A 24,908-nucleotide genomic window follows, 5' to 3' on the forward strand; every position below is an offset into this window, starting at 1 on the left:
TAGCAAAACAATTGGAGATGCCGGGGATCGAACCCGGGGCCTTTCACATGCAAAGCGAACGCTCTACCACTGAGCTACATCCCCGTTTTTTAATATACTCTAACTAACACGAGAGTAGCAATCTATTTTATGAAGCACCTAATTCCTTATGGATCGATACAATAAAAATTATTCTAGAATAATTACATAATCATATATTAAACGTCAGTGATAAATGAATAGGAATATTGCAGAGTGAACTGATAAACAGCATAGAATCCATATTTTGAAACGCGAAAGGTTAAATGTTATCATAATCTCATGAAGTGTCTGAGTGAATTTAATATAATTATTCTGCAAATGACCTAGGTCAAGGTGACACTTTAACCTTCTCACCAACATGGATTTTTGAAGGTCCCATGGTGTAATGGTTAGCACTCTGGACTCTGAATCCAGCGATCCGAGTTCAAATCTCGGTGGGACCTTAACTTTTGGTATTTCTATTCTTTTTGATCTCACATATCTTATTAATAGAGCTATTGTGCTTAATAAAATAATGCACATATTAAATATTTTAGTATCTTGAGACTAAAAATTGTATAAACTTTATGTTCTAAATTATATACATGATTATAATTAATATCAAGTTTATGTTTCTTACTATTGTGAATTATAATAATAAGATTATTTATATTATTGTAAAAGTTGACTCTATAAAATATTGCAACGTTAGACTGGTTACTATCGTGTTATCTTATCAAATTATAAAAAATCAATATTGTCTATGTATGAGTAATTTATATCAGAAAGATAAATTTTTTGCAATTTTTCTATCTTAACATATATCTACGCTATGATTGTTGATTCACTTAGCGATATCGATGTAAATTACTATGATGAAATAAAAATAATTGCTATGTAAATTAGATTAATTCAAGTGCGCTATATTAGCGATCAATAATTCTGCGTCATCTCTCTATATGACGACAAATCTATGACAAGAATAGCAAAAAACAACAAAAAGAATTTGACAGCGGTGGGATTCGAACCCACGCCCTTACGGACTGGTGCCTAAAACCAGCGCCTTAGACCGCTCGGCCACGCTGCCTTCGAAAGAGTGCACGCATAACTACGCACAAATGCTGCTTATCCCATGACTGATATAATTAATTTAGCATTCATCAAAATATAATTATAAATAAATTAAGAATTGTTAAAAATAAGTTGAACATAAAGATACATAAAATATAAAATAACGTGCATCTATTTAATTATATACAATGAGTCTTAATAAGTTCCTTATTAATCAATAAATGCATATATTAATAAATAGTTACAAATATTAAGTGGTCGGACTTGCCTTATTTTTATAATTAAAATAATTGTTTCCTTAAAAACAATCAAGAAATTTACTTTATATTTTATACTAATTTTTCACGAAAGAACTTCTCAATTATTTCACTATTTATTAAACTGTTTATTAATATTAAGTAAAATAGCCAATGCATTAATTACAAATATTCTGCAAGTGTAAAGGCCATTTATTTTTAATATATCGTTTCGTATTCTCCCAGCATATATTATCGCGCTCTCTGGCCTTGATTACGTCACACATTACATACATATCTCACGTCGCACGTGCTGCCTGAGTCTGTCTCGTAATCAACATTGCATGTACATATAATCACATACATAGTTAAGATACCGTTCGGTTATATATATATATATATATATATATATTTCTTTAGAGAGTAATAACGATGAGTCAAGAAAAAATTAATCAAGTGTCTTTGTAATTAGTATAATATGACAAATGGTACTTTAAAAATAAAACATTTTAAATTTCATAATACATGGAAAATATAAAGCATTGTCAAACTAAGAATTGAAACACGTATGTGTATTTGCTAAACAATTTATTAGTAATTCCTGAAATTGAGTTAGATATTTTTTTGGATCAACTAAAATCAGATTAAAAAGTACAGAGCTATAGAATAAAAAAATGCGACATTAAAAGGGACGAAAAGAATAAATCGGCTATGCCGCGCAACCGCGCGTTGCAGCGAGAACATCATTATAGCTGCGAATCTCCTCTTTTATTTTCCCTTGTCCCGGTAGTGTGCTGGGTATCGTGAGCGATAAGATCTCAATATAAAAATTCATGCTCATAACGCGACACTGTCGGTGACTTCTTATTTTTTTTTTTGTTCCTTATCGCGTCCCCGAGGGAACGCGACATAAAGCTGAGAGCTCGAGAGCCGATGCGAAGCGCCAGTTATGTCGAAACGACTGTAGACAGATCGATAAATTTGCGTGAATATTCGTATAGCAGATAAGCCGTCGTGATAAACCGAAATCGGTCCTGAAAGTGCCGAGTCTCTCTCCCCTCGTTACCGTCGCGAGAGATATGACAGCCCCGGAAAATGGAAGAAGATAAATTCGTCTCTCGTTGGTATTCCGAACGCTGATGCTTTATAGCCAGCATGCAAAATCTCTTTCTTCCCTATTTCAATAGCGATCAATTATATCACGCAGAATGTCACATTCCAAAAAAATTTTTAACTCCGGTAACAATATCGGATTATATCGGATTTATTTAAAAATAACTCAAAGAATCTGTCTTTCGCCTTTTTGAAAAACTGTTCAGAAAAAAAATTTTTTAATTAAATAGTGATAAAACATTTTTAATTAATTTTTTATATTGTCATTTTTACCGATGATGAAGATATATATATAAATATACGTATATTTTCCCAAAAATAAAATAAAGTATATTTATCATTCACTTAAATGATGTCCATTATATTGTTTTTACGAGGCCCATTCAATGGAGCTCATAATATCCATAAGCTGCACCTGCATTTCCTAATAATCTCCATTACTCTCCCTACGAGTCGCATGATTCGCCGAAAATAAAATAGATTTATCATCCTCTCTCAATTGGCTTCCAGCAGTTTATTTCGTAAGGATCGATAGCACGTACGCCCTCTTCTATATATATTCTATATATATCTTTCTCTCTCTCTCTCTTTCGCATATATGATACGTTCATGAGGGATTTTCTCTATATATGATATGCAACATACGAGACGTAATTCAGTGGGTGCAAGTCATCGAGATCATCCTCGTTTCGACTACGCACGGACGGACGATATGATCGATCATTCGTGACGACAGCCACGAGTATCGGGCCAAAGTGGTGGCGTGATTCTGCTAAACGTGATGCTAAACAGGTACTCTTCTCCGCGCCATCAAGTCGCTGACGTAACAACCGTAATATATGCCAGTGACATTATAAACGAGAGAGTTGACAATCTTTCATCATTTAATATAAAGTCTTGGCTCTTTGTAAAGCGCGCGCATACAATGTATCGCCGATATCCGCCGTTAATTGATTAAATGACTACAATTGCGCGATCAACAGGTAGTTGTTACGATTTTCTATTTTCCTTTCCCTTTTCTGCGAAAAGGCCAGCGTAACGTGCTTATTGTAAAAAACCTATGACAACTTTATCAAAATACGATACTTTTATGACCATTGATTGCTCACATCAAACTTCAACAATTTTGTACAAAAGTATATGCATACATAGAAAAAAAAAAATATTTGATTCGTACCGCTATAAAATGCGCAATATTGTTTCGTAAATACGACTACAATCTTTTAGATTTTGAAAAATGACAGCAATAAATTCCCATTGTTATTTCGCCAAATATAAACCTAAAAACGCGAGTTATAAAGTATCGCGTTAAAATCTCCATTATATTTGTCCGCCGTCATACCTCTTCATTTACCTATCCAGCATACGCGATGTTTCGCGCAAAACAAGGAGACAACAACACTTTGGCTAACAGCGATTCTCGAAGCGCCTCGTTAACGAAATGTCGCAATTTTCGCGAAGGACTCTGCGCCACTATAATCGGCGCAATGTGCTATTAACGAAATAACCGATGAATATATATATATATATATATATATATATATATATATATATATATATATATATATCGGTTATCGATCATTATGAGACCGCGGTTCCTCTCACTCGAATATTCCGGTAATGGTCTATCGCAGCAATAATCGTCAACGTGTGCAATAATCATGTCGTTTAATGACAATTGATGCGGAGAGCCAGGAAATGCGCTCGCTTTAATATCCGCGCGCCAATGTTTGCCCCCCTATATTATAGCCGCGCGTATACGCGTATTACACACGCGTGCATACACTCGCGTGTACAACGCGCGCACGCGAGCCAGAGATAGCGGGTGGGATCCAAGGGATGCTTCTATCGTTAATATCGGATGCGCGCCATTACGCGCGATCAGTCAATATTTTCTCGTAACTGACCTACGCGATTCGGGATGCACTCGAGTGCGTACATAGACCCTCTCTACCGACCGTCAAGCTGCACCGCAATTGCGTGCATCCGATCCGATCCGGCACGCACGAGAAGCAGGGCCGCTACTATCGATGTACGAAGTATGAATGAAGTTTGCGTCCGATACATTGTAATGACAATTGGATCGGAATCTCCGCTCATGCTGTTATATATAAATACGAATTAAAACACATTATTTCAGATGAGAGAGTTTAAAGGTTGGCTCTTGGGATTAAATTAAATACGATACGGTTAAATACATATGCATCTATATATAATCTTTATTATTGTATTTGGGGAATATTCTCGCAAATTATCGTTGAAATTTCCATCAATTAATAATGCACTTTATTATTCGCGATTACTGTATATTGCCTCTACAATCATACGTATTAATTACGTATAATTGCAGCATTTATCACAATTATCTTGTACACATCATTATCTTCAAATATAACATTATAGAGACACGCTTTCAATCTGAAAGCGCATTATATAAACGTTAATTTCGCAACTTCATTATTTTACCATATGTGAAAATTGTTTGCGCAATACAACATATTAATAATCGATAATCGCGGGCGCCATTGTTTTCGCTCGCGTGTGATGGATTAATCCGTCCCTGCCCATGGCATAATCCTTCTTGCATAACTGCACAATGCCGTACTTACGGCCAAAGCCCTATATGCCGAAACACGATGTATGGCGTGGCGTCGAACATTTTCACGTAACTGACCCGCACCACCACCACCACCACCATCACTTCCGGATGCGCCCCAAGTTAACCTCCGCGCGGGCGGTACGTATATATGCACAGTGTTACGCAGTTCCGGTATAACGCAACCCACTGCCTCGGGTCGCGTAACAGCCGCGGCGCGTTACACGGCCACAAATATTTGTGCCGAGCGAATCGAATTACATCGCTTCTGTTTACCGTTCGCTGCTTTTGGCGAACCCCCGATAATTAAAGTGCGCATAATAAAATATGCGTTCTCCTCACTCGCTCGGCGATCCATTTTTAATCGAGGATCGCGCGAAATATCACCGCGCGATGAATAATTTCACGCAGCGTGCGGAAATGCCCCCTCAACCCTCCCCAAGTTTTCGACGCACTATCGTCGAAGTTTATGCCGCTGCACGGTTAACGGAGGCGCGTTGCAACACGTTGCGGCCGCGTTGCAGCGTTTCATCGCGAACGGAAGTTTAATTAAAAACGCGACTATGACTACGTACGCTTTCGCGAAAGCTTTCTGTATACCTAACAACGAGTTTCATTTGCCAAGAAATATTTGCACGCGCTACATCATGGGGTAATGCGTGGATATATGATGATAATCAACCGCATATATGCGTTTCGCAGTGAAAGATTAATAAAAGTGTTCAACGATGTATCTCTCTCATTTGAAAAAATAAAACGAATTGTCTGAAAAATTATTTGCGAGCGATGAAAGTAAACACATTTTTTGCGCCGACAAATATTTTATGGTACGCAGAGAAAAAGAATGTATTATATATATATATGTATATTTATATATATATATATATATATATATATATGTATATTTAAATGTAATATTTTTTTTATCTTTTTGGTTGCACAAAATGGATAGTTTCAAGAAATGGAAATGTTAAGAATTTTCAATTTCTAGAGTTTCTCTAGCAGTTCGACCTACGTCGTACGTAGATGTTTAATTAAAAAAAATTTAATTGAAACTGAAACTATCCGTGAAATTTAAAGCTCTCGTATTTCGAGACTCATTCGCACCTCATTTCCACGCGATACGCGATGCAGTGTCGAACAGCGCGCGTTTTAGGAAGCTAGAATATTATAAATGCGCGCTACGCGCGCGCCATTTATTTTACGTGTATGTGTATATAATTACTTACGTATTAATTCTAATTTTCCACTTTTTTAAAATTAAATAAAATTTACACACCCACGTAATATTTAGACTACCAAATGTGTTACTCATTGTCAGTTATGACAAGCTTTTATTAATATAAAGTAATGTTCAGTGCATCGTCGAGATAACCAATCAGCATCGCAAAAAAGAGGTAACAATATTGCCAGTATATAATAAACTCCGTGATATATTAATAGTGATAATTTAATAATTGATTTATAATTTAAAATACATGTATACTTTAATATTCCGTTTGTATATACGTCATAGTACGGAAAATATTTCGGCGACGAATAATCAAAACATAGCATGGTATACGGTCATGACGATGTAAACATTAGCGCGCTATTGTTAACGTGTTATGGCTTACAACTTTATTAGTCTCACGGCGATACTTGAACAGTAAGGAAGTAAAACGCGAGACACTCCATCAAATTTTTCTACGCGATCGCGACAAGTATCGGGAAATAATTTGATATCATAAATAATTAATTATCTTTCACACTTTAAATTTTGAATAATACGTAATTACATCATAATGGATAAATTCCGAAGCGCGTATTTTGCGTGACGTTTTAATCAAGAATCTAAATGATTAGAAAATTGTAAATTATTGTTTTATCGCGATCTTTCTCTCTCTTTCTCTCTTTATAAACAATAATTATTTCTTTAAAAATACTTGATTTTTAATTATATTTCATCCAATACTTTATTGTTCAATTTTTCGACAATTTAAATATGATTCAGCTTGAGAACGCGTAATAAAAAATAGTCAAATCGCAGGTTCGAATAATCATTAACATAATAATAAGCTCCATGATATATTAATCGTATTTATTAAATAATTAATCTATAATTTAAAATACTTGTATTATTCAATATTTCACACCGTATATACGTCATAGTACGCTACATATTTTCGGCCGCGAAAACAATAACATTGTATTCGGCCTTGGCGATGTAAACATTAGCGCGCTATTGTTAACGTCTTACGACTTATAGCCTTGTTATCATTCATACAGCAACGCTCGAACAGTAAAGTAATACTTGTCGACTCGTAGTATGATTCTCGCGTGAAACGGAATTCGATCGTGCCGAAGTTTGAAAGTGCGGGAGTGTTGTTCAAAGTATCGCGCGTGTGAATCAATCTGAGAGGAGGAGGAGGCCTAGGAGAGGCATCCTGCACCGGCGGAGCAACCCAACGGTGAGTATTATTATTTTTATATTAATTATTATAAATATCGCACACGCATTAATTCGATTCGATCATTGTTTGAATAATTTAAACAAGATAGACTCGTCTAAAAGTTTCTATTTAAAATAGTTTTCTTTTTTAGAATTTATAAAATTATTTCATATTTATATATCTTCTTATTATTATATGCATCGGATATAAAATTCGATGCGCACAATAATAATTTTTTGAAATATTAATAATTATTTTAAACGTTGCTACAATTTGGATTTTATATTTGTGTGTTGCAGACAACGTAGCCTCAAGACCAAATCTCCGCTGTTGCGCATCAGTGCCGGTGAGTGATAAATTTTATTTTATTTTGAGGTGACGGATCCGTAGATATTGTAGATGCAAATGTAGATTGTAGATTGTAAATAAATCCGTTGCCTCAAAATGGATGGGCTAGAATAAATGCAATCAAATAATAACTTTTAATAGACTTTTTAAATATATATTAAAACACATTAGAAATATAATTTAAAATATAAATTAAAAAAAAAAAAATTGAAGAAAATATAAAAAATTTTTTTTCAATAGAAATTTTATTTAATTTATTTAATGTAGAAGACGCTAATAACTTTATCTTATATGAAATATTGATAATTATTGTGATGTTGCGCAAATTTTGTCATAATTTTTTCATAGCCCATCCATCTTTATTATCATAGCAATGAAAGCTTAGACAGTTTGTCATGCATCGGTTTATAATAATTTTACTTTAGTCAATCTAATGCCAAGTTATAAATCAAATTTAGTCATTATTTGAAGTAATGATATTTAATTTTATAATAATATATAATATTTATAATATGTAATTTATATTAAAATAAATTAATAAAACACTTATGTGTCATATAATTTGAATAATTTAACTTTCAGTCAAATTATTCATATGTCAAATTTTGCAATTTATTATTGAAACGATGACAAACTGTCATGTCATAAATGAGCATAAAATTATGCTCGTGTAAAATTATGCCTGGCAACAATGATTACACGGCAACGGAAGGAATTTTTTTCCTTCATTGACCTCTGATAGGGGGTCGAAGCTACATCTCTGGCTAGACATAGTCAGAATTAATATGGCCAGAACCAAGGTAAGTCCAACTGGCCCAACGGAAGCAGCCAGTGCATTATATTAGGGCATTCTATTAGGGCACACGAGTAGGGCACGCGATTAGGACACGCATCTATTATAAAATACATATAACTATTATAAAATTAGTTATATGTAATATAATAATATGTATTACCTGGTTTTTCCAAAATCAATTAAATCAAAATTATATATATATATAATATTTGAATTGTCAAATACGCAGCCATGACAGATTTTTATTAATATGAAGTAATGTACAGCGTAATATTGAAATAACCAATCAACGTTGAGAAAAAAAAGTAAGAATACTTGCGAGTATTGATTTAATATGTCTTTTTTAAGAGTGGCTCGTATACTCGATAACCGGACCGGATTATCGATCGATTTTTGCTGAGCAATTTGTATATGATACACGCGTGCAATCCCTCCCCACGTCCCTTTCCCGAGTGCTCTTGCGAAATAGGATATTTTCCAGTAGAATCGCGAGCTCGAGGCCGTATAGAGAGCTTTCGAGGTAGCTCTTGCGACGCGGTAATTGAGGGTAATTTTCGCGGGGGTCAATTTGCGCGGAAATTCAAAACCGAAAAATTTGTCCGCGCAAAACCATCGAGACTAGTCAGCTAACCCCATATGCCCCCGTGCGCAGATACTTTCTCTCCGCGCGCTCTCCCCGCCACCTCCCGATCTCCGTTCATCTGCCGTGAAACCGGCGTTCACCTGCATCATCGGACAAATCTCGTTTTCTCCTGTAATTTCATTTTCGCGCAGGTCCCGGCGATCGCATGACTCGATTTTTCCACAATTTCACAGAGGGGAATTTCAATTAAATTACTCATCCCAGCGTGCGCGCGGCGGTATCTCTTCTCCTTCTATGCGCGGTTGTAAACGCGGTGGAGAGACAGAAGGAGAGACAGAGAAGAGAGAAAGAGAAAATAATGTTTTTCCCGAACGCAGCGCGGAATACGCCCGGTGACGGAGTTTTCGTCATTTGCCGTTAATGGCGGCGTCCTTTCACTGTTCTCTCGCGCGAGATTGCGATGATTAATCAATCGTGGCAGTCTCATTTTTAGGCACGCGACGGCGCGATTACCCCGTCGAATCGAGGCGCGCCACACGCGTTCCGATTGCTTCTTTTTTTTTTAATTCGCCTGCCGTCGCACGAATTTCGACCCCGTCAATGACGCGCGTTGAAATTGCTTTTTTGATTGTCCGCCTCGGAAGTTAAATCCAATCAAATCATTCTCATTTACGGTACTTCCATCGGACCGATATTATGTGAAGCGCGTGTAAAACAACAAGCGTTAGCTTTTATGAAAAAGTGTTGCGCGCGTGTAACGTTGTTAGTTTTTAATTATCTCTTTATCTTTGCTGTACATACATCGTTGCGAATAGAGAACAAAGTTTTTAGTATGGTCTTTTTGATTTGAAACAAAAAAAAATCAATTATCAAATAACATACTTCATCCCATAAGTCTTATTAATTATTATCTAATAAAAATTTTAATGATGACAAAATATAAAAAAATAAGAAATATAAAAACTGGATCACAAGAAATATCTTTCTATATATTTTACGGAAATGACAACTACGGAATATGCAGTTGCAAGATACGTATAACTGCAGCAACGATAGTGATGCAACGTGCTCCCAATAGCGAGTTGACTCTGTGGGAATCCCCGGCAAAATCGATGTATGACGTAATGCTGTAGGAATGAATGCGATCTCCCCTTACTTCCCTTCTCGACCGGCCAACCCCTTGCTTACCAGCCGGTACCTCGCGACATCGCACGGCGACAGCGAGCGCCGACGATGCCGATTCCCACCCACGGTGCATCTGCAATAAATGCATCAGCGATAAATGCGTGGTCGCATGGCCAGAAGTGCATAGCTTGCGCTTGCGACAAGTACTGCGGGCGATGACTGCATGCACTCCCGAATGCAGTTCCCGGCATGAGTGGATTATGAACGCGACCGCGGTCTCGAAACCGCGTTAGTTCCGCTGCAGTCAACGCGACTCCACGATCATTCTTCCCTCTTTTATTTTTTCCGTAATGCATCTCCCTTGCTTCGGCTCGGACGCGGCGAGGAAGGCGAGCGCGGCCTGCCAGGAGCCCTCCGGGGCGAGTTACACGCTCGATCAACGCGACCGAACTCACCCTCTCTTTACGCTCCTTCTCTTCTTTTTTTTTTTCTAGTTACCCGTTTTGTGCTCCGCCGCGGCCTCGATATTCCGGCCACTCTCTCTCTCTCTCTCTCTCCACTTCCTCCTCTCGCACGCTCGCTAGTTTGCCTCGTTTTCGAAGGTACCTTCGCGAGACAAAAGGCTTTTCATTGCGGTACACCGAGCCCGAGTTCGGGTTATTAAATCCTCCGCTCGCGGCATTTAGCTTTTCGTGTAGATATTCGAGAAAATAAATGCCGCCCCTTTTTTCCTGTTTGAAGACTCGCGCGTTATTCATTTGCGTTCGTCTTACGGCATATTAATCCCGCTATAATATACCGCGATATTTTTAACGTTTCCTATTTGCGCAATGCCACATGTTTTTTCCTTTCTCTCTTTCAGGAAAACATAGAAACGCACTTTCAATTTACTCAAGGCGCGCGTTCCGCATGCGCGTAAAAAAATCTCACAGTGAACGGCTGACATTGTGGGGAAATTAAATGGCCGAAACCTTAACAAACACTCCGCAAACTTGATGATTTTCCGGCTTCGCGAAACGTAAAACAGCCGGACGATAGGATAGGTAGGTATGACGGACTTCAATCATAAGGTTTCTTAAAAAAAAGTTTGTTCAATTGACCACGAGCGATGAGAATATCGGAGAGAAATATTTCGGATTCTCTATCTTTTTTCCACGGTTATCATTACACGATACATTGTACACTGAGTGCTCTTATAAGTGAATCAGTTTATATATTTTAAATAAAAATAACAGTTACTATATATATGCTACTCTGATATTATATCTATATTCAATGCAAAAATACAGAAAGAGAATGCGAATTATTACATATAAATATTTATCTACATTACTATCTGTGCTTATCTCACATTAAAGTATGTCGAATAAAAAAATGATAAACGAAAAATCAAGAATGTAGCATAAGCAAGTGCAAAAAAATTAATTTTTTCCTTATTTAATACACAATAATAATAAAAATAAGAGAAGAAAACAAAAAATTTGGAGATGCCGGGGATCGAACCCGGGACCTTTCACATGCAAAGCGAACGCTCTACCACTGAGCTACATCCCCGATTTAAGTATATCATCTTGTTCAACAGAGATAAGTTTCATGTATAAATCAAACTTTTTTTACATAAATTTTTATATAATCTATATTTTATTAAATACAGATAAAGACATATGTAAAGCATTATCAATAAAATATAAAATATTTTTAATTAATTGTTTGATTAAATTATCAAATTCCTGTCTTCAGATCACCATATTTATTACATTCTCATTTATCTTTATTTTATTATAATTCGTGTTTTCAATTAAAAAAGAAATATTTTATTAATCAATTAATATCATAAATAAGAATAATTTAATAATATTTTGTAACACATAACAAATGATCAGATCGTGTGGCACGTGAAAAAGTTATCTGTACCGATCGCGCGGTCATTATCGTGTACCCGCACAGTGGTGAGCATACGTGCTAGAGAATCACAAGGGTGGCTAAAAGTCGCGACCCCCCGTCGCGTGACTTATGCGTCGTCGCGCACTTTAATGAAGATCTATCGTCCACTGCAACGCATACTTTTATCCTTGGCGTGCGTCTCGTCTACCCGCACTCCTCGTATTCTCTCCTCTCTTCCGTTCTATTCGGTTGACTACCGATTCGCGATAATATCTCGTCGCGTTTTCGAATCCATGTCCTGTTTGATTTGCGTTCATAAACCTCGCGAATCAGCACGTCACGAATTGAATGACACGACTGATGTGCCGATAAATAAAAACGAATGCAAGTAATCTTCAGAAAGTAGTCTTCGATTGAATCGATTGTGTAATTTATTTCAACAATTGCAACAGAAGCAGAAAAAAATATGTTGAAAAACTACTAAAGATTGTCAAGTAAAATATTTCGCTGAGAAGCTTATTGTTAATTGATGTTTAATATCAAATATTTTTCAAGAAATGCAAAGCATAATAAGATCATATTAATTTAAAAAAATATATATTTATAATGAATGATTTTAAGATAATTGTAGTAATAAATGACAATAGCATTTACATGAAAAACTATAATATAGATATAATAAGAAATATAAATGTTGATGGAAATATTATTGCGGTTTGAAAGTTCAATGATGCAACTAATGGAGAACCGGAAGCGCTATTGTTTGAGTACGTTGCAACATACAATATATCATTTGATATATGAGACAGTATGGATATGTTTAATAGAGTGAGAGCGGCAAAATCATTTTAACACTTGCCATAGTTATCGACCATTCATGCGGCATGCTACGATTCATTACGCGCTGATACATTCTTAATTACTTTGTGATCATGTTGTGAAACCAGTTGGTAACTCGAAACTACGTCCCGAGGAAGCTTTATATATGTCGTAACTTACATTATGTTGCATTATATACTCGACAATCCTCATATCATTAATTCGTATATATGAGAAAAAATAGAATATACAATTTTCAAATAAAAGTATCTTTTTTCGCGAGGTATATATAAAGATAATTATCTATAAATAAATTCTGACATACCTCTTACAAATTATCTCCTTAAAAAATTGTTATATATGTTTCAAAAATATCTATACACACAACTATATCATATGGTAAAGGCCATCATCATAATATTCTTAAATATAATCGAAAAAAAAAAAAACAGAAATAATTGCAAATATATGCAAATGGCAAAAGCGTTCATTGCTGTTTTCATATAAATATCACATTACACACATCTCTTATTGAGTATGTTACGATCCTATATGTCAAGGTTTAATTTTCTTTCCCTATTTGCAGCGTGCAGGTCAATATTTTACGATAACTTAGTAACTTGCAATTTGATACTAGCTTTTAAATATTTTTGTGCGTTTGAAAACTTGATAAACCGTAACTTGACACCGCAGTAACGTGATATTTTGGAGGCAGATGAATAAGAACGAGTATTCTTATCGTATAAATCCGAGAATCTCTCCCTCTCCGTAAATCCAAAGGCAAACAGTAACATGAGAATGATAGCGTGATATTTTAAAACAATGTTCCGGGCGCGTAATCTTAAAAGTACGATGAATTCAAACTTTAATATTCTTGTCGATAGCCAGATCATCATATAAAAAATTTCATAAACGTGATGAAATAACGTTTCCAGCAGTTATCATAGTAAATGAATAACGCAAGCTCTCTTATCGATTTTATGTTTACTAAATTCTCTAAATAAATAAGCATATTATTAGCGCAAGCGAAATATATTCTTCCTTTGAATTTCAAAACACTGGATCACTCCTCTGAGATCCTTACGTCGCCAATATTTCACTATACCTCTTAAAGGCTAAACCCTTTGTGCACGCGGGACTTCTAAGAAGGCATATTTTACAACGGCGCATTAAGCCCGTCACGTGGGTATGAAGTAATAACGCCTTCGAACTCCATTCTCTTTCTCTTTCTCTCAGAACGAACTGCTAATCCTTAATTTTCCAGAAGACTGCCCCCGAAATGGACCGTCGGCTTCCTAGAGGCTCTCGTATCCTTTGAGACTAACAATTAACGATGTTAATCCTCGAAGCCTAAGAGAGCGAAGAGAGAGAGACGCCTACAGGCATACGTCCTATTATACCTTAACACTCGGAGAGAATATCCCCCCGTACCCGTAAACATTCTTTTAATACCTTCCAGCAGCGACAGCGGAATCCAGTATACTCGGCGAGTAACAAGCGGCGCGAACGAGGCCGTCCTGTGCAATTAACCGGCGTAATTACCAGAAAACGGCCGTGAGCCCTGAAGAACGGCCATGCCCCCTCTAAAGACACTGTCTGCATATTTTATTCTTAAAATCCTTAAGTCGCGGAGAGATGAATGAAAGAAATAATCCCGCGATAACGTTCCACCCACCCACCTCCCTCCTTCCCTCCCTCCCTCCCTCTCTAGCCTAGCCCGGAGAAGAGATTGCTGTTTACACGAAAGTAACCCGCAGTGGCCTACCGGAAAGACCCTTTGTGTGACTCTTCCAGAAAAGTTCTCTGTAAATACCGTCCGGCGCACTCTGGGTCTCTCCGACTGAGCGCTTCTTTACATTCGGGAGATAAAACGCGGATGACTTTCGGTCAAGTCGGATAACGCACAGACCCCGAAGCATTCTTCGTAGGTTTATACTTGATCAAAGCAGGAACGATCAAATTTTGTTGGCAAATATGAATTTTCGTATAAGGAAACTTTATCTTGGATGCGTCCATAATACGACTCACTCAGTCGTGACGCAATTGACAAAAAATTTATTATTACGATAATTCTAATTTTTATAAATAAGAATATTATTTTCGTAAATTCTCCTTGCACATATAATAATAATATTTTTGACATTCTTTTTACATATTTTAAGTGCTATCTATTTTTACCGTTTTTTTTTTTTTTTAATTTATTTAAAATATTTTCTGAGTGTAAACACAATTTTTGTTAATATGAAAATGGTTGATAATCTATTATTGATAATCTATGATAATTTTAATGTATATAAATAAAGAGAATATTATAATATCTTTGCGTTTTTGTCCTTTTTTAATTTATTAAAAATATTATAAAATTTTTTGAACGTGTTAAAATTTCATTATATCATATTTAAAATATGTATATAAAAATAATTATAACGTGTGAATCCAGAATTCTTGGTACGGTTCCATCTTTTACCTTCGACGTTTTTCTCGTCTTGCAATATTCAAAGTAGCCTGTATCTCGCATTTTGATCGTCACGCCTGTCGAAAGGCGCGAATGCATCGCTGATCGTCACAAAGATGCGAGAGAGCAAGGACTTCTATGTGAAACGTGTACGTAGCAAAGGCGGCGAGTAAAATTCAGTAACGACCGCGGGACGAGAGCACGGACCAAGGGATAAGGATCGTCGTCTGGACGACGCGCATAAAGTCGTGACACATCCAATTTCGCGATTCGTCGTGCCGTATGCAAAACGCCGTTCTCACTTTTTACGATTCGAGACGCGTCGAGAGTCGATATAAACCGCGAGAACCCGCGCGCACCCCACGCCCGAAGATAAAAGACCGCCCTTCGCGTTCTCGCCGGCCATTTCGTCGCAATTACATATCGGTTATCGGTTTCTTATCGGCGACGCTAAGTCAACTTGACGTTAATCCGTTTGTCAATACGCCGCCGGGTAATCTAGCGAAGCTGAATGGTTCGGGCGTGAATAATCATTCGTTGACACTGTTGCACGCATACAAACACGTGCGAACTGCACAGAAGCATTGTCAATCGAGCACTGATTTTTAAGGGATCGAACATATTTTAATTTTTATTAATATTCTAATTTTCGATATTCTAATTTTTATAAATTAAAAATTGAAAGCATGCTGCTTAAATATTTTTAATCTTGTCGAGTTTCGATAATTGCACGATTATTGTATATAATAAAAAAGAACCATATTATTGATTAATTTATATAACGATAATTATTTACATTTAGTATGTGATAAATGTTGCATCATGCACACAGCTAATTTTAAGAAAATAGATAATATTCTATATAAATTGTCTTAATTTTCTAAACAAAAATTAAATTAAGTGATCAAGGATAAACTATACAAATATGTGCAACTTATATGTGCATTTATATAATGATAACTAACTACATTATGACAAACACATTGGCTATTCTAGACTTGTAAGAGCAACAAGCTTCTTGCATTAGAGAATCCTAGATTCGGCGCATAGGCTATCGGACGAAAGTAGATAATTCGCTACGCTTGTCAGCAGCGATGCTACGTGGGCGGATAACTACATTGAATGCACACGAGAGCACTCTCACGTACCCTTTCGCCCCTCGCGCGGCTTTTACTCTCGCGTTCGCTCTCTCTCTCTCTCTCTCTCACCCCCTTCCTACCGATCTGTCCTTTTTTCAACCCTAAATTTCATTCCCAGAATCCGTTTCCGCCGCGTGTCTGCTTGTAAAATCAGTACATCCGGGTGTCAAAGCGATGTCACGCGAACGGGTGGCCGGGCATGCATCAGTTTTAAATTTGATCAATGGATGATGCCAAGCGTAAAACACTTTTAGGGTTGAAACTTTAAAGGCCGTCTCTAGCGCGCGCGCGCGAGAGGAAGAGAGAGAGAAAGCAAATCGCAGTTACAACCGTGAAACTGGTAGGGAGGCGGTGACGACGACGCATATTGTGGGAACGTATACGAAAATAAAAGAAAACTCGTTTCATTATTCATGAACATTCCACAAAAATGTATAATCAATATAACAACAATTGATATAATAAATACACATTTCACACAAGAAAAATTTGTAGCTAAAATGTTACTGATAAAGTATTTTTTATTGATAAAGTTATTAAGATATTTCGCACCCATTAAAACAAATAAAGATATAATCAATGCATCAGCTGTTTTAAAAATTTAATGGATTTGTAGATGTTAACCACTGACTCGTTAATTACTTCATTATCTCCAGGGAAATCTCTACGTCCCTTTTGTAGACGAACGTTGGTCCGATCTGCACATCGATCACATGGCTCCGAATGCGTTTCAAAATGTGCGCTTCAAACATGCGGCTTTCCGAGTACGTGCCCCAAAATTTGCGCATCGATCACGCATCTCCCATACGTATCCCAAAATTTGCGAGTTCTCCGACGGCCGCGCATCCAAAAGAGACGCGCGCTTGACAGAGTGATTTCCTAATACAAACAAAAACCGTGGCCTGCAGCGAATGCATTATAGGTTGCAATGGACAGAGATAGAAAGAGAGAGAGAGAGAGAGAGAATTTATGTATGTGTGTGTAATGTTGCCTGGCAACTGATCCACGTTGGCGTAATTCATTTTAGGGAGCCACGCGAGCATTCATGTTGGTACTACGTATAACCGACCCTCTCTGTTGCATCATCCGACCCTCGGAGGGTGCACTTTCGCCTCTCCCTTCCTCCCGCCTCGTATCCCTTCCTGTCGTCTTCCTCCTCGACGATGCACGCGCACGGACGATGGATGCAGCCGAGTGACCGACGAACGAAGTCGCGATGATCTGATTTTAAATCAATCAACGACGGTTTCGCGCTCAATTTACAATCAGCTCTGATTCGAATCACTCGTTACGCGCCGACCAACTGTGTACGCGAGCGCTTCAATGAAAATATTTTAATCGATGTGACGAGATTGCCGGAGTCGCCCGATTCGCTCGAAAATTTGACTAAAACGTCCCGCAATTGTCGAAATCGCATTTCGCTCTTCGTATAAGCATGATTGCATGCATCCCCTATCGTTACAGAGCGTGTGTCTCTATCGATTATCGAAATTTTAACGGTACATTTTACGCCAAAAAATATATCATCAATTTTAATGATATCATCTCTTTCCGCAAATTTTTAAAGATTTTAAAATATAAAATATCAATATTCGCTTGCAATATTTAATAACGTATGTATATATGATAGATAATATTTAATTATTGCGCATTATATTCCACGAGAGACAAGATAATAAATGTATTAAATGGAAAGATATTATTCAAGAGAGAGATGGAAAAAGATCATATCTCTCTAAATATTACGACCACTTAAAGAGAAAATTATGATAATAATCAGTGCGTATACTTCGGAAATATAAACACGTTTATTTATTTATTTTCATCGACGCGACAGCCGTGCAACAATCGCTATTAATTCGCAACAGTAGCTCGTGAATTACGTCACCTGCGCGCAATAAAGTAAATCTCGCATTTCATGGCTTTGTCCCGCGCGGCCTTCCCTTTACGCGCGCGGGGCTTCTCAATTACACATCGCATTAGCCGACAATAAAAGCGACGATCGATGATACAGTAAAGATACGGGGCTGTATATATGAATTTCTAATGAGCGAAGCGCGCTTTGTTATCGACAAATTGCTCCACAGTTACCTCATATAATATATACAAAACTTGCAAACGAATATGTATCCACATGCATCAAACAGCAAACAATGCATTTTGTTGTAATAACGTTGACCCTCGTGACGCAATTTACATAAATCGATGGTATTGAAAAGAGTTAGATAGCACACTCATAATATCAGTTAGATAGCATACTCCTATTTTCATCCGAGAGCTTGATAAAATTTAAATTCCCGTTGACTCGAAGCACACGAGATATGTTTAACACAATTATTTGCATATTTATTCTTTATTGTTGTAATCAAATTTTTAACATCTGCAATTGAATATTTTCTGAATATTCGATACAACGCTATGATATAATAAACTAAAAACGTTAAAAAAACGTTAAAAAAACGTTAAAAAAAATTAAGAGGATGGCTACAATCTGCGAAATCAGATAGCACGCAAAACTAGTTTATATTTATTTATTATTTAAACGACTGCATCGCAAATTCCTCAATTCTACACTGGCAGATTCATTCTGTTATGTATCTCGATGAATCATTTTCATAAACGGCTGCATAATGCTTACTTAATAACCACTCTCGCGACCCTGCCGCGACCTCCGATTAGGAGATAAAGAATGTTGGCGTTAATTCGACGTGACGAGCGGAGCAGATAGCCACGGCGAATCTCTCGGCAGGCGAGCTCGGCATGCATGCACAAGCATATCTCCTACCTATCTACCTACCTAACGGCGTCTGTATCGTCGCGTGTATACGCGCGTACACGCATTCGCACCGGGTCGCGAATCGCGTGCTGTTCGCGCTTTAATTCAGCAAAGTGCCTCGTTCGTTCCGGCGCGCAAAGATACCGGGGACGTGTCATCAGGAACGGATCATTATTTCTCGGGCCCTGAAGCTAATAAGAAACTCGTTGGTTTTTATTTATCTAACAATCAAGCAAGAATTCTGGCATGGAAATAAATAAAATTTAGATTATCAATGACAGAAAAAATTGAATTAATTATCAAAGCTGATGTAATGCCTAATGAAGTTTGTAGATAAAACTTATTTAAAATAGAATAAAACGCATTCGTTTACATTTTACATTGATCTTATATCAAATGACCTTACTCCAATAATATTTCCATGGTCACAGAAGCATTCTTCATACTTCCTAACTGAAACGTTAATCAAACTATGACTTTTTTCAACAATCATATTTTGTTACTCGTTTATTATTAAATTTAAATGGAGAATAAAGTTGACAGATCGCTCGCGGTATAAAAGTTAATTTTATTTATCTATTTTTTCAAAAAAATTTGTCCGCTCCTGAGTGCAGTGCACTCAGGGTGAACGCGATCCTTCACGCAACCGTTGCGTAACGCGGCTGGCCAGCAGGTGAGAACTCGCAAGCAGGAATCGGCACGTGGACGATCGCAAGGCTAATGAGCGCGCGATTTCTTCTCGGGCGGCGGAAGTGACGAGCGAGCGGAATACGTCGGGAGAATATTAACAAGAAGTCGCGCGTTCCGTTCGCCTTCTGTCGGCCGAGCTGACATTATCGCGGTATGATAATTGCGCATTACACGCACTCGTGACCTTCATTCTCCGTGCTACCGGGTGTCCTGCGACTCACGCCGGGGGTAAGCTTCTGAATTGCGAACTACGTTAGCCGCAATGCTCGTTAGATCATAACTCGTAACGATAGCCGAGCGGCTGCCGAGAATATATATACTTTATTAAAGTGCGAGATACGTATACTTTATTAAAGTAATCGCACATGCCTTCTGTGTGCCAGATGCGTCATTAAAGTTTCACAAATTGCCAGTTATCTAGGATAGCGTGCAATAAATAAAGTCTGCAAATTTCACGCCTGCTACGTATATCTACCTATGAGAATATATGCTTCGTTAATCCAATGTATAAAATATTAGACAAGTAATAAATGATAATATCTTAATTAATTAACATAAATAATTTTTGCGAATTCCTATCTCGAACTTATTGAATTTAAATCGTGCGGCCTCGCGCTGTCATAATCTCTGAGAAGACTCTCATGCTTCGGCATTTTCGTAAGTGACTCGAATATCAGAGGTAACGTAACAATCGGCGTGTAACAGGAGCTGCCTCTGCAATGTCGGATTCATCTCCTGGGAACTTGAATTGCTTCCCGAACAATACGTATCGTGCGCGATTCCCAAAACGGTGTCCTTGGCGATGCGAGATGAGCAGCAACCTTACGTGGATCGATACCTCATCAACTATGAATCCGGGGCTCAATCGCCTGTCGCCGGATGCATTTCGGCAGTAATAGTTTCTCGCAAGCTTTTGCGAGACCGCTAACGCAATTTCGCATCCTATCTCTGATATCGATCGAAGATTAGCATCTGGCTGTCCGCAAAGGGAGATTAGCCAGATCGATCACACGTGCTGAACCAATTCCTCTGGCCGGTTGCTCATCAATACCAGTAATGGTGCCGTCCCCCACGATCTTGCTCCTCTTCCTTCCACTATCTATGTGTCTGTATTGTATTATATATATGTATACGTCCCTCTGTACTCCTCTAATAGGCATATAATCGTTATGCATATACAGTGTACGGACACGTACAGAAGCTCCGTACATGAAGCGACCTTACATACGCACACATATATACCGTACATGTATATCTACATATTATATATATATATATAGTTATATTGTATATAGCTATACTATATATGTACATTGTGCTATCTCTATAACGTCTGGCATATATATATATATATATATATATATATATATATATATATATATATTTATATGCCGTGTACGTACATGTGTATTTCGTGTAAACATACGTCTGTATATGCATGTGGCTATGTGTATGTATATCTAACTGCATAGCGCGACATACGGTACGATTGCAAATGCAAACATGTTTGTGCCAGCCGATGCACGTCATCTCGTGAGCCAATGCAAATATCTATGAAGTTCACTTTAAGCTTTGAAACGGACTCTACTATGAGGCAATGTAAGTCTATCGATCTCTCCTTAGCCTCTCTAAACTGATTTACTTTGCCGGATTTAATAGCAATAAATACGCAGAATTCGAATGCAACAGTTTTATATGTATATCGCCTTTCATCAGACGTAAGCTTAATTAAGCTTTAAGATATATAGAGCTTATATTATATATACACATATCACATTAAAATCTGATCCCTTAATTAGCTTTTGATTATCATCACAATTACAATTATGCCTTAAATGCAGGATTACATTAGAGAAAATTAGAGATGTTTTTTTATTTTATTTTTTTTTTTTATTTTAAAGATGAGATTTTATTTTCTCAGTTCGTATCAAGAAAATAATTTTTATATACATCATTTTACTCTCGTATGATTAAACTTGTATCTCAAATTAGATTAGAGCTCAAAACGAATCGAGAAAAGAATAGCCCACTAGCAATGCCGCCAGCAATGTTGAAAACATACAAGTCCCGACCTGCGAAGCGACAGACTGTTACATCTGTCGCTCGTATAATGCGCGATATCGTGACAGTTACATCTGTCGCGCGCGCATAATGCATGAGAGGCGCGTGTGCATGCGCGATATTGCGGCGGAAATAAGCGCCACGGAAAATGGAAAAGTCGCGGCGGCGTATTGCGTAATGCGGACCGATGCGGCGTCGCGCGTGCGAAAATTGGGGAGTAGAATATCTTGCAACTGTTGCATTATATTCACGCGACGCTATCTCGTCCGTCTGCCAGACGCGTGTGATACTTTATCATATTTTAGGTATTGCGAGGAGAGAGTGCTCTCTCGCGTTCTCCACGCTAGATCGTGTGCAAAAGTACAAGCAGACGCACGAAACGACGTCGACCGACTCTACGAGATCGGCGCGCCAGACTGTCTACGGCGGCGGAATCGCACCGGCTCGATAAGACGCTAGACGTCAGAGGCGGCAGGGATTGTGAGAATAAATCTGTGGGCGGTATCGTTGATTCTTATGTTCGTGAAACGCAACATTCGAATCTATGCGTTGTTTACAAAATATTATACGAGACACCATGCGCAATTGAAATATCCAGATTTGACGATAACGATAAGATGATTCTCTTTAAAGATATCGGGTTATAAATAGAAATATACGTGATATGATTCATAATGCACATATTCGTGAAAGGATAATTAGTCATTCATATATTCAATTATCTCAATACAGTGAAATTTATTTATTTATTATTTAATCATTTCTCACGCAAAAATACAATAATTCAATTTTAAAATTATCAAAGAGAATAACTGTAGGAAAATTTTACATGCAAATCAACCTGGAAGAACAGAATAAGAATTCGGGATAAAATGAAAACTTCACAAAAGCGCAGATGCTTCCGATACTCTTTCCAGATGACACGAGTAAGATCTCATGGTACAAAATCGCGCGTTTCCACTTTCGCAAGTTTTTCAAGCGAGACGATATAACCGTGTATAATAAAGAAGAGTATAGCGAGAGGGTATATCCGATCTGATTGGCCTCCACTTTGCATTCAAGAGCGGAAAGAAGTAGGAACGGCCGAGAAAGGGGACCCGCGATGCCGCGCCATGCAAATCATTCCCGTGGACCGTCGCATATAAATATTCGACAATTTGCATTTCCCTGCCGCGACAGAACGCCGTACGGGCCATTTCCAAGATGGATGCCGCCACTTTGCGAGATATATGCCGAAAGTTTTACTGCCCACTAAATTTCAACTAGCCTCTCTGTTAGCAACCGGACTATATATGTAGGCATTCTTATGTACGCGCGACGCAAAAATAAGAAGGATACGAGCACTTGTTGATCCAGTTATAAAAAAAAAAGTCTTGTTCACTTGCTTTCTCTCTCTCTCTTTCTCTCATCATCACATGCACTTTAATGTATTAATTTATATTCTTATCGTAAAGAAAAAACTTGTACTGTATTATTACTTTTCATCACTCTGCTTTGTGTATATTTTTAACACATTGTTAAAAAAAAAAAAAAAGAATTGCTATTTTACATTTCAAACTTGCGAGCTTACTACTCGAGATCAGGATATTTATTTTTACGAATACACATACATATTCAAAATCTAAATGAGTCCCATTTTACTAATTTATGGCACATTAAATCTGGATAATCACAGTATTGCTGTATTTGTACTTAATAAAAAAAACACCTATAAAAAAAAGGCAATAAATGTCAATCTCTATCAATATCTGTTTCGCTATTAAAAATGCATTAAAATATCTCGTACAGCATCCAACAATTTTTCCCCTTCTCCTCACGTTATCATTGACCTCTACTTGCGTCCATTTTAGGTCTCTGCTATATCAACATAGAACGTAACAATTAAAAAAATATTTTTTATTCGCCGACGTATATCTGACGGGTATTTTATCGCGTTTTTTCCCGTCCAACATTTTATATATACATGTTTTCTCTCTATATATGTATATGTATAACTCTGGGACGAATGGGCCGCGATTTTCAGCGTTATATAGAAAGGCATAACGACTCGATTAAACGGGACAGAGTGGGTGATTGCCGCTATAATTTGCCGAACAAATCGCGTCCCCCTTCGCGTAATCCTATCCGAGTCTGATCACCCGGTATCGATCATTCTGATTTACTGATCTCACAACGTTTCCGCCAATGTCTGTCACATTATAATGACGCACCTGCATAATCTCTTTGTGTGACGAGACACAAAATTGACGGCCGTTTCGACATTATAGTTATATTCCGGATTTCATTAAAATCGAGAGAGACACCAGCGGATCGAATAATCGGTAAATGATATATTTTCTCGTTTATTAAAAATTCAACGTGATTATCGAGCCGGCGATATTCGCACAATCAACGACGAACTGTTTATTTCTGCTTTTCATTTGAAAAGCTGACTCGCATTAATTCTCGCATTAATACTCTCTTTAATTATATCCCGCCGAGAGTATATCGACAACTCGCGCGCAATGAAATAACGGGGCCGATTCTATTGGTATTGGTCGACCTAGGTTTCGGACTGTGTTTTCAAATCGTCCTAATTGCCGGAAATATCGATAACAATGCGTCGGGATTTATTCGTGGATCGTGCACCGAGAGCGTTATTTGCGCGAATCGACGTTGGTAGACGTGGTATTTTATTTTCGCGTGGCTTATCGCGGTCGATCGTGGAAACCAAACCGTCCTGCAGAGACGGAAAAGTAAATGGAAAACTAGGAGAAAAATGAACGGGGCGGGGTATACGGACGA

At 37.5% G+C, this 24,908-nt stretch overlaps 1 long non-coding RNA gene and 4 other non-coding genes across 5 annotated transcripts in view; 1 reads left to right on the forward strand and 4 right to left on the reverse strand.

Moving 5' to 3' along the window:
* Window positions 1-24,908, reverse strand: part of LOC126848197 (uncharacterized) — a 174,124-nt gene that overhangs the window by 130,083 nt on the left and 19,133 nt on the right. The gene's annotated exons all lie outside the window — the stretch shown is intronic.
* Trnaa-ugc (transfer RNA alanine (anticodon UGC)) lies at window positions 13-84 on the reverse strand. The gene has a single exon. It is a non-coding gene; the product is annotated as a tRNA-Ala (tRNA).
* Trnaq-cug (transfer RNA glutamine (anticodon CUG)) lies at window positions 393-464 on the forward strand. Its single transcript has one exon. It is a non-coding gene; the product is annotated as a tRNA-Gln (tRNA).
* On the reverse strand, window positions 1,008-1,087 carry Trnal-uag (transfer RNA leucine (anticodon UAG)). Its single transcript has one exon. It is a non-coding gene; the product is annotated as a tRNA-Leu (tRNA).
* Window positions 11,783-11,854, reverse strand: Trnaa-ugc (transfer RNA alanine (anticodon UGC)). Its single transcript has one exon. It is a non-coding gene; the product is annotated as a tRNA-Ala (tRNA).

The sequence above is a fragment of the Cataglyphis hispanica genome, chromosome 3 (genome assembly GCF_021464435.1).
Source record: "Cataglyphis hispanica isolate Lineage 1 chromosome 3, ULB_Chis1_1.0, whole genome shotgun sequence".
Taxonomy (NCBI): domain Eukaryota; kingdom Metazoa; phylum Arthropoda; class Insecta; order Hymenoptera; family Formicidae; genus Cataglyphis; species Cataglyphis hispanica.